Below are 7,350 nucleotides of genomic sequence, written 5' to 3'. Positions count from 1 at the left end.
TAGGTGAGAATATACCCCTGATATTATAGGGTGGGCTCACATGGTATTCTCTTTTTCATGGTTTATGCTGTCTTCTTGCTAATAAGGACTAACATCTGTATTCATGTAAATTGTTCTGGCTCTCCAGAAGAGAATGATGCATTCCTTTGGAAATCCAGGGCTCTGCTGCAGTAATAGCCCAAAAGACAGAAACAGAAATAATGGGCACTGGCAATCAAACTCTCATTATAGGTACATTATGTGCGGGTGCTCAATTGGTGGGAGCCCTTTATTTTTAATTTCTGCTCATCTGTTCACCATTATTAAACGAGCTCAGACACCAGAGGAGATTTAAGAGTGACAGAGGGTAATTATACACTTTAGGAAAAGATATTTTTCTTCATGGGGTTAGGATAGCAGCAAGAGAATAACCTATTCAGAATGCAAAAAAGGACTCTCTGTCCATGCTTATATTCAACCATATCCATTTCTGTTTTGGACTCTATGTTCCTTTTATGAATTGTAATCTTTCTATTAGATTTTTGCATTTTTAATGGAACACAAATTCATGATGTATTTTAAAATGTATTTCAATCATAATATTTTTATTTTGATATATTGTCTTTAATTTTTATAAAAAACTGCTCTTGACAAATCATTCCTAATGTAGCTAAATGATTTTCCAACCTTTCCAACAGAGTTGCTATCATTTTGACTCACACATTGACTTTATAAAATGAAATCAGATAATCTGATATGTTCTTGAATGATCTGAGGTATAAAAAAAGATGACCTTTACATAATCTTTAAAAATGATATCTTACTCTTATAATAAAAATTGAAGGCCTCTATTACTATTTCCTCTCTCAGGTCTAATGAAGTGCAAGCATTATGATAGCTTCTGGTAGTAATTGAATACTTAAGTATATACCATTTATCATTGTTCTCTAATTTTTTGAGTCAACAATACACAGGTTTAACTGTATGGACTAATTTGAACCTTCTTGTTTACAACTCTGTGAATTAAAACTATCCTGGAGAGAAATTCAAGAGTGTGAAGAGAGCAAGAGAGCAGACCCAAAAGATCTCAACCTATTCTGATGCCTGAGGCTTTCCCACCAAAAGCCAAGTTATCTCTAGTTCTGACTTGACCCATGAAGTAGAGATGTGCCCCTTCCTCTTAGGATTTGTGTATGATTTCAGGCATGTAATATGTCTTGTTCTTAATAACAGTGTGTATTCTTATATCCCTTTAAGGTTTACTAAATGATTTATATCCACACAATAGCCCTGTGAGGTAGGATACTACTATTGTCTAGTCACAGTAAGAAAATGTCTGAGCCAGCTTTCATTTTTCTAGCACTTCACATAGTTTCTCTTATTAAGGACTCGTGATCATTGCTAAATAATCAGAGTAGGTTCAGGTTAGGTAGGCACAGCCACAGGGTAGTTCATTCTAATGCAAAGGACATAGAACCATTTTATAGAAATCAGATAGAGAGTTGCAATAGAACCCTGGTTTCAGAGTCAGTAAACACAGTTCTTCCAATTCAAACCTGTGTGACCTCAGACAAATCATTTCAAATCTCTGGAATCTATAGAATTTATAAAAATGAGGGACTTGGTCTAGATAACTTCTAAGGTACTCTCTAAATCTTGGAAGTTCACGAATTTGCATGTCATCCTTGCACAGGGGCCATGCTAATTTTCTCTGTATCGTTCCAATTTTAGTATATGTGCTGCTGAAGTGAGCACTAAATCTTGGATCTTATGAAAAGACTGTATTTGGCAAGATGCCTCTCTTTCAGAAGAAATAGGGGATGAGGTTAGAGAGAAAAAGGAAGAAAAACTGGGTCTGCAACTAGAAAACAAAAACACCAGCACAAAAAATTCTAGTACAGTGCTGGTACAGTGTGGTGGGGAGAAACAGGCCTCTGGAGAAAGTCTTGATTGGAGCAGAAATGCTCTCCTGTAATTATTCAGTTTTTTGACTCCCTTGATGCTTCCAGGTTTCCAATCTGTTATTCCTGCTACAGAAGATTGTCAAAAAAGGGAGGAGGGGGGCTAATTTTGCTCCATTGAATGTCATCCAGTATTATCATTGATATATGTCAAATTATATAATAATTAATACAATAATGACTTGATAGCTATATAGTACTTTAAAGTTTTCAAAGCACATTATGCACATTATCTTACTTGAATCTCAAAGTGACCCCATGATTGACTAATCAATATTAATCATGGGTATGATTATTCCCATTTTCCAGATGAGAAATTTGAGTCTGAAAGGTTAAACATTTGCCCAGTGTCATAACCATAGTGTCAAAGGCAGGATTTGAACCTGAGCCTTTCTGGTTCCAGATACCATGTTCACCATTCAATGTATTGCATTACTTCTCAATCCAAAGGGCTTTTTAAGTGCTTTTGAATGTCCCTGCAGTATATCTTTGCCAGACTTGACTCAGTACTCCTTTACAACTGCTTTTTTTTTCTCTTTATTTATGTGATGTATGTTCTTGGTTCTTCCCACTTTGAGATTTTTTTACCCTTTTCTGTCTCATGATTCTGCTTACTCCTTCTGCCATTTAAATGTAGACATTGTTGAAGCTCTATCCTCAGTGATCTTTTCTTCTGTCTTTACTCTTTTTGTCCCTTTGGCTTCTCAAATACTTTCAGGAGTTCAATTTCTAGTAGGTGATGTCCAAATCTCCTCCCCTTTCCCTCTCTAGCACTGATTTCTTGAGGAAAGACTCAAGTCTCCACCTGCTGCAGTGTATTTCCACTTTAACTTGTCCCTGGGTCTTCAAGTTCAACATATCCAAAGATGAGTTCAGAACCATTTCCCCCAAACCTATCCATTTTCCTCCTTTCCAGATTGGGTAAATGTCCCCACTATCTCCTTATTATCTAGGTTCAAAATTGTAGTATCTTGAACTCTTCTTGCTCCCTCTCTACCTTGCAATCCGTTACTTCAAATTTTGTTTACTCTACCTCCAAAAATGACTCTTAAATCCTACTCATCCTTTCCAGTCTTACTGTAACCATCCCCAATTCAGTTTTCATTACTTTATTTCTTTTTGGGCTTTTTTTTATTAGTCTCGTAGTCAGACTTCCTAATCCAATCCACTGTTTACATTGCTGCCACTAACCTTCCAGAAACATAGCTCTTACTACATTACTCTCTTGCTGAAAATTCTTCTATGGTTCCCCATTGCCTCTTAAATTAAATTGAAACTCCTTAGTTTGACAATCAAAACTTATTGAAAACTATCTCAAATTTATTTCTCCAGGTTTATATTAGCTTATTGTTGTTCAGTCATTCAGTCATGTCCAATTCTTGGTGATCTCATTTGAGTTTTATTGGCAAAGACACTGGAGAAGCTTGCCTTTCCCTTCTTCAGTTCCTTTTTTAAGATGAGGATATTAAGGCAAACAGGATTGTGACTTGTCTAGTGTCACACAACTAGTGTCTAAAGCCAGAATTGAATGTAGGAAGTGGAGTCTTCCTGATTTTAGGCATGACACTCTATCCTAGCTGCCCATTATTATCAGTCTACTTTTTTTAATACCTAAGGATTAGACAAACTTCAGAAATTCAAAAATCTTTAAAAACAAAACAACAACCCACTCTTCATAAGTTTGGTATGAAAGAATGGTGCTTGAATGCTCCTGGAAGTGGAGACTGAATTAAGAGTGGCATAATGTCCAGAACAAGTGAGGCACGAGATGTGATATATTATACTGTAACCAGACAATATCTAGACACTGACTTCAAATCCAGTTGCTACATTATAGCAAGGACATCGACAATGCAGTGGAGAACTGAAGACATTTAGTCTGAAAAGAAAACCACTTGGTTATAGTTTGGGGACAAGGTGTTGGGTGTTATAATAGAGCATATCTAAAGACTTTGTGTTTATTTGGGCATTTGGAAAAGATGTCAGACCTTAGTCCAAGAAGGTAGAACCAGAGGCAAGGATGTAAGATACTAGCATATAGAACTATATATAAGGGGATATAAGGGGGGGGGGGGGGATGTCCAAACCAAGTCATACCAAAGTGGAATAAGGAGCTTTTGGATGAGGCAGGGTCTCCATTGGAGGATTCAAGTGTTGACTGGTTGACCACTTTGGAAGAATATTCTGGAGGGAATTATTGAGGAATTATGGACTGGACAAAATGATCTCTGAGTTCTTTTACAACTCAGATTCTGTAGTTCTTTTTCTACCTGCCAATTAAAGGACATATTTTTGTACTTTCCCAACCTCATGTATTTATTAATGCTCTTCCTTATACTCAGAATACTTGCCATTATCCACCCATTAAAATCTTATTATTCCTATAAGATCTAACTCAAATTTCATCTTTCCTGAAGACTTCCCTGGTCTTGCCAGAGGTTATATTTACTAGAATATAAACAACTTGAGGGTAGTGATTTTTTTCTTTCTAAATTTTTCATTGTCTCAGGGTCTAGCAGAGCATTCTGTGCACAGTTGATACTTAGCAATTTGTTTTTGTTTTTATTGTTCACTCAGAATAAAAGTATTTCCCCTTTGCCAATTATCTTAGAGCACATATATGATCTCTTCCTTGTAATTTTGTCATAAAAAAGCTAATTTTAAATTAAGGCAAAAAACTTTTAAAATAGGTTTGATTCTTGTGCCCAGACCTTCCATTGTAGGGTCTTTTGGCCCCTGAATTTATATATAAAGATATATACATTCATGTATATATACATATATATATACATATATATATATATATACATAATTGCATGAACTGATGCTGAGTGAAGTGAGCAGAACCAAAAGAATGTTGTACACATTAACAACAGTATTGTGTGATCAATGATGATGGACTTAGCTCTTCTCAGCAATACAGTAATCAAAGAAAATTCTTAAGGACTTCTGATGGAAAATACCATTTATACCCAGAGTAGGAACTATGGAGTCTGAATGCAGACCAAAGTACACTATTTAAAATTTTAAAAATTTGTTTTAGTCTTTTTTTTCTTTTCATGGCTTTTCCCCCTTTTGTTCTGATTCTTCTTCCACAATATGACCAATATGGAAATATATTTAACATAGTTGTTCATATATAACCTATATGTCTACTTACATAGGTCAAGGGAAGGGTAGAGAGGGAGGGAGAAAAATGTGGAACTCAAAACCTTTCAGAAAAATGAATGTTGAAAACTTTCTTTGCATGTAGTTGGAAAAATAAATTAATTAATTAAAATTTTTAAAAAATAATATTATCCTGGGAAGGGGTTCTTCAAGCTTCAGACTTCCAGAGCATTAGAGACACAAAAAAGTTTCAGAACACTTATTCTAAGGAATGAAAGCTAATAGGATATCAATGTGACATAGTGATTAGGAGACAAACTTGTGCAACTCATGAAGGACACTTTTATTACCATAGAAACACTTACCATAGAAACATTGTTAACATAGAAACATCCTCTCACAGGAGAAGTAACTGTCTTTCAAAACAAGATCTTAGAAAACCACATTGTAACTTCAGACTCTCAGGTGAAAGTTTATCAGCAGATCTCAATTACAGGTCACAACCACATAGTTGTTCCACAGATGGGAAAGTTTCTGAATGAAAATTACTTGAAAAAAATCTCATCCAAAACCAGATGATGAAAGTGCATATTTAATAAATAAGGAAATACCACAAGAAACTTTAACATTTTATGAATAAATCCTGGTGTTTTGTATTATTGAACTAAATCATGAATTCTAGTATGACACAAAAAAACTCCAGGTACTAAATGTGTTTGTTCCTCCCAGATATATATTTCTACTCAAATTGGAAAGATGAGAATCCATATCCTCCTTCATACTTTTCCATTTGCTGTAAAGTATATCACCATCCTCCAGACCCTCAAACAACCAATCTAGGAGTCATCCTAGATTCCTAAATATCTCACCCCAACCCTCAATATCTAATCCGTTGCCAAGATCTATTGATTTTTACCTTTGCAAATTTCTCAAATATGCCCTCTTCTCTTCTCTAATACCTTTTAGTGTATACTTCACAATTGAAAAAAAAAGATCTATGTCATGCAGATCAACACTAGGCCAACATCTTGTTAACATAATCTCTCTCTCTCTCTCTCTCTCTCTCTCTCACACACACACACACACACACACACACACACACACAAACAAACAAACACATTGACATCAATCTGGAATATTGTCAATTTCAAATGAGTAGGATGCCCATCAATTGGGGAATGGCTAAACAAGTTATGGTACATGAATACTATGGAATATTAGTATTTCCATAAGAATTCATAAATGGATGGACTCTAGAGAACCATGGAATGACTTACAGGATCTGATGCTGAGCAAAGGGAGTAGAGCCAAGAGAATAATGTACACATCAACAACCTTATGAGAGGAACAACCTTGATGGAAGTAACTCCTCTCAACAGTCCAGAGAGCTAAGACAACTGTATTTGACTAGTTATGGACTATATTATCCCCATCCAGAGGAAGAAAAACAAAACAAAACAAAACACACAGGGGAAAAAAAACCCTTCCAAATCTGATGAACACCTTATAAAAATGATCTCTTATGTATCTCTTTCCCTTAATCCTAATTCCTCATGCCAAAAATTACTGATTTGTAAATATGTTTAACAAAATATGTATGTAATGGCTAACCTGACTGTTACCTGCTGAAGGGAGGGGGGGATGGGAAGGGAGGGGGGAGGAAAATTTTGTAACTTGGAAATATGCATGCACAAATGGATGAAAATGAATAAATACATTTTTAAAAATCCAAATGAGCAAGAAGCAAAAGAACTTTAAAATTCTATTTCAGTCAAAATAAGGTTTCTGAGGTTGAGTGAAAACACTAGTATCCAAACATATCACACAATACCAATCCAAGTAGAAGAGATTTTTCACCCAGACTGATCTATTTACTAATCGTCTCATGAGAATGCTCATAACTGTACCAGTTATACCCTAATAACATAAATTTGGAGGGCAGCTAGATGGTAAAGATGGATAGAGCACTGAGCCTGAAGTCAGGAAGAGCTGAGTTCAAATCCAACCTCAGACATTTACTAGCTGTGTGGTGTGACCCTGGTCAAGTCACTTAACCAGAAGCTTGTTTGCTTTAGTTTCCTCATCTATAAACTGGAGAAAGAAATGGCAAACTATTCCAGTATCTTTGCCAAGAAAACTCCAAATAGGGTCGTGGAGAGTCAGACACAACTGAAATGAACAAAAAAATGAAATTTTTAATGTCTCTTTAACTAAGGAATTTAACAATTCTTATAACCAGAAAGTTTTTCTCCTGTGTCTAACCTAAATCTTTCATGCTTCATGCATTCCAGATAAATGTCTC

At 35.4% G+C, this 7,350-nt stretch overlaps 1 non-coding gene across 1 annotated transcript; it reads right to left on the bottom strand.

Moving 5' to 3' along the window:
* Positions 1 to 1,629: 1,629 nt before the first annotated feature.
* On the bottom strand, positions 1,630 to 1,734 carry LOC141510426 (U6 spliceosomal RNA). The gene has a single exon (XR_012474915.1). It is a non-coding gene; the product is annotated as a U6 spliceosomal RNA (small nuclear RNA).
* Between the last annotated feature and the right edge of the window lie 5,616 nt (positions 1,735 to 7,350).

This window comes from Macrotis lagotis, chromosome 1, assembly GCF_037893015.1.
Source record: "Macrotis lagotis isolate mMagLag1 chromosome 1, bilby.v1.9.chrom.fasta, whole genome shotgun sequence".
NCBI classification, from domain to species: Eukaryota; Metazoa; Chordata; class Mammalia; order Peramelemorphia; family Peramelidae; genus Macrotis; species Macrotis lagotis.
Note: the sequence above shows the minus strand (reverse complement) of the source record. Positions and strands in the feature narration are given on the sequence as shown.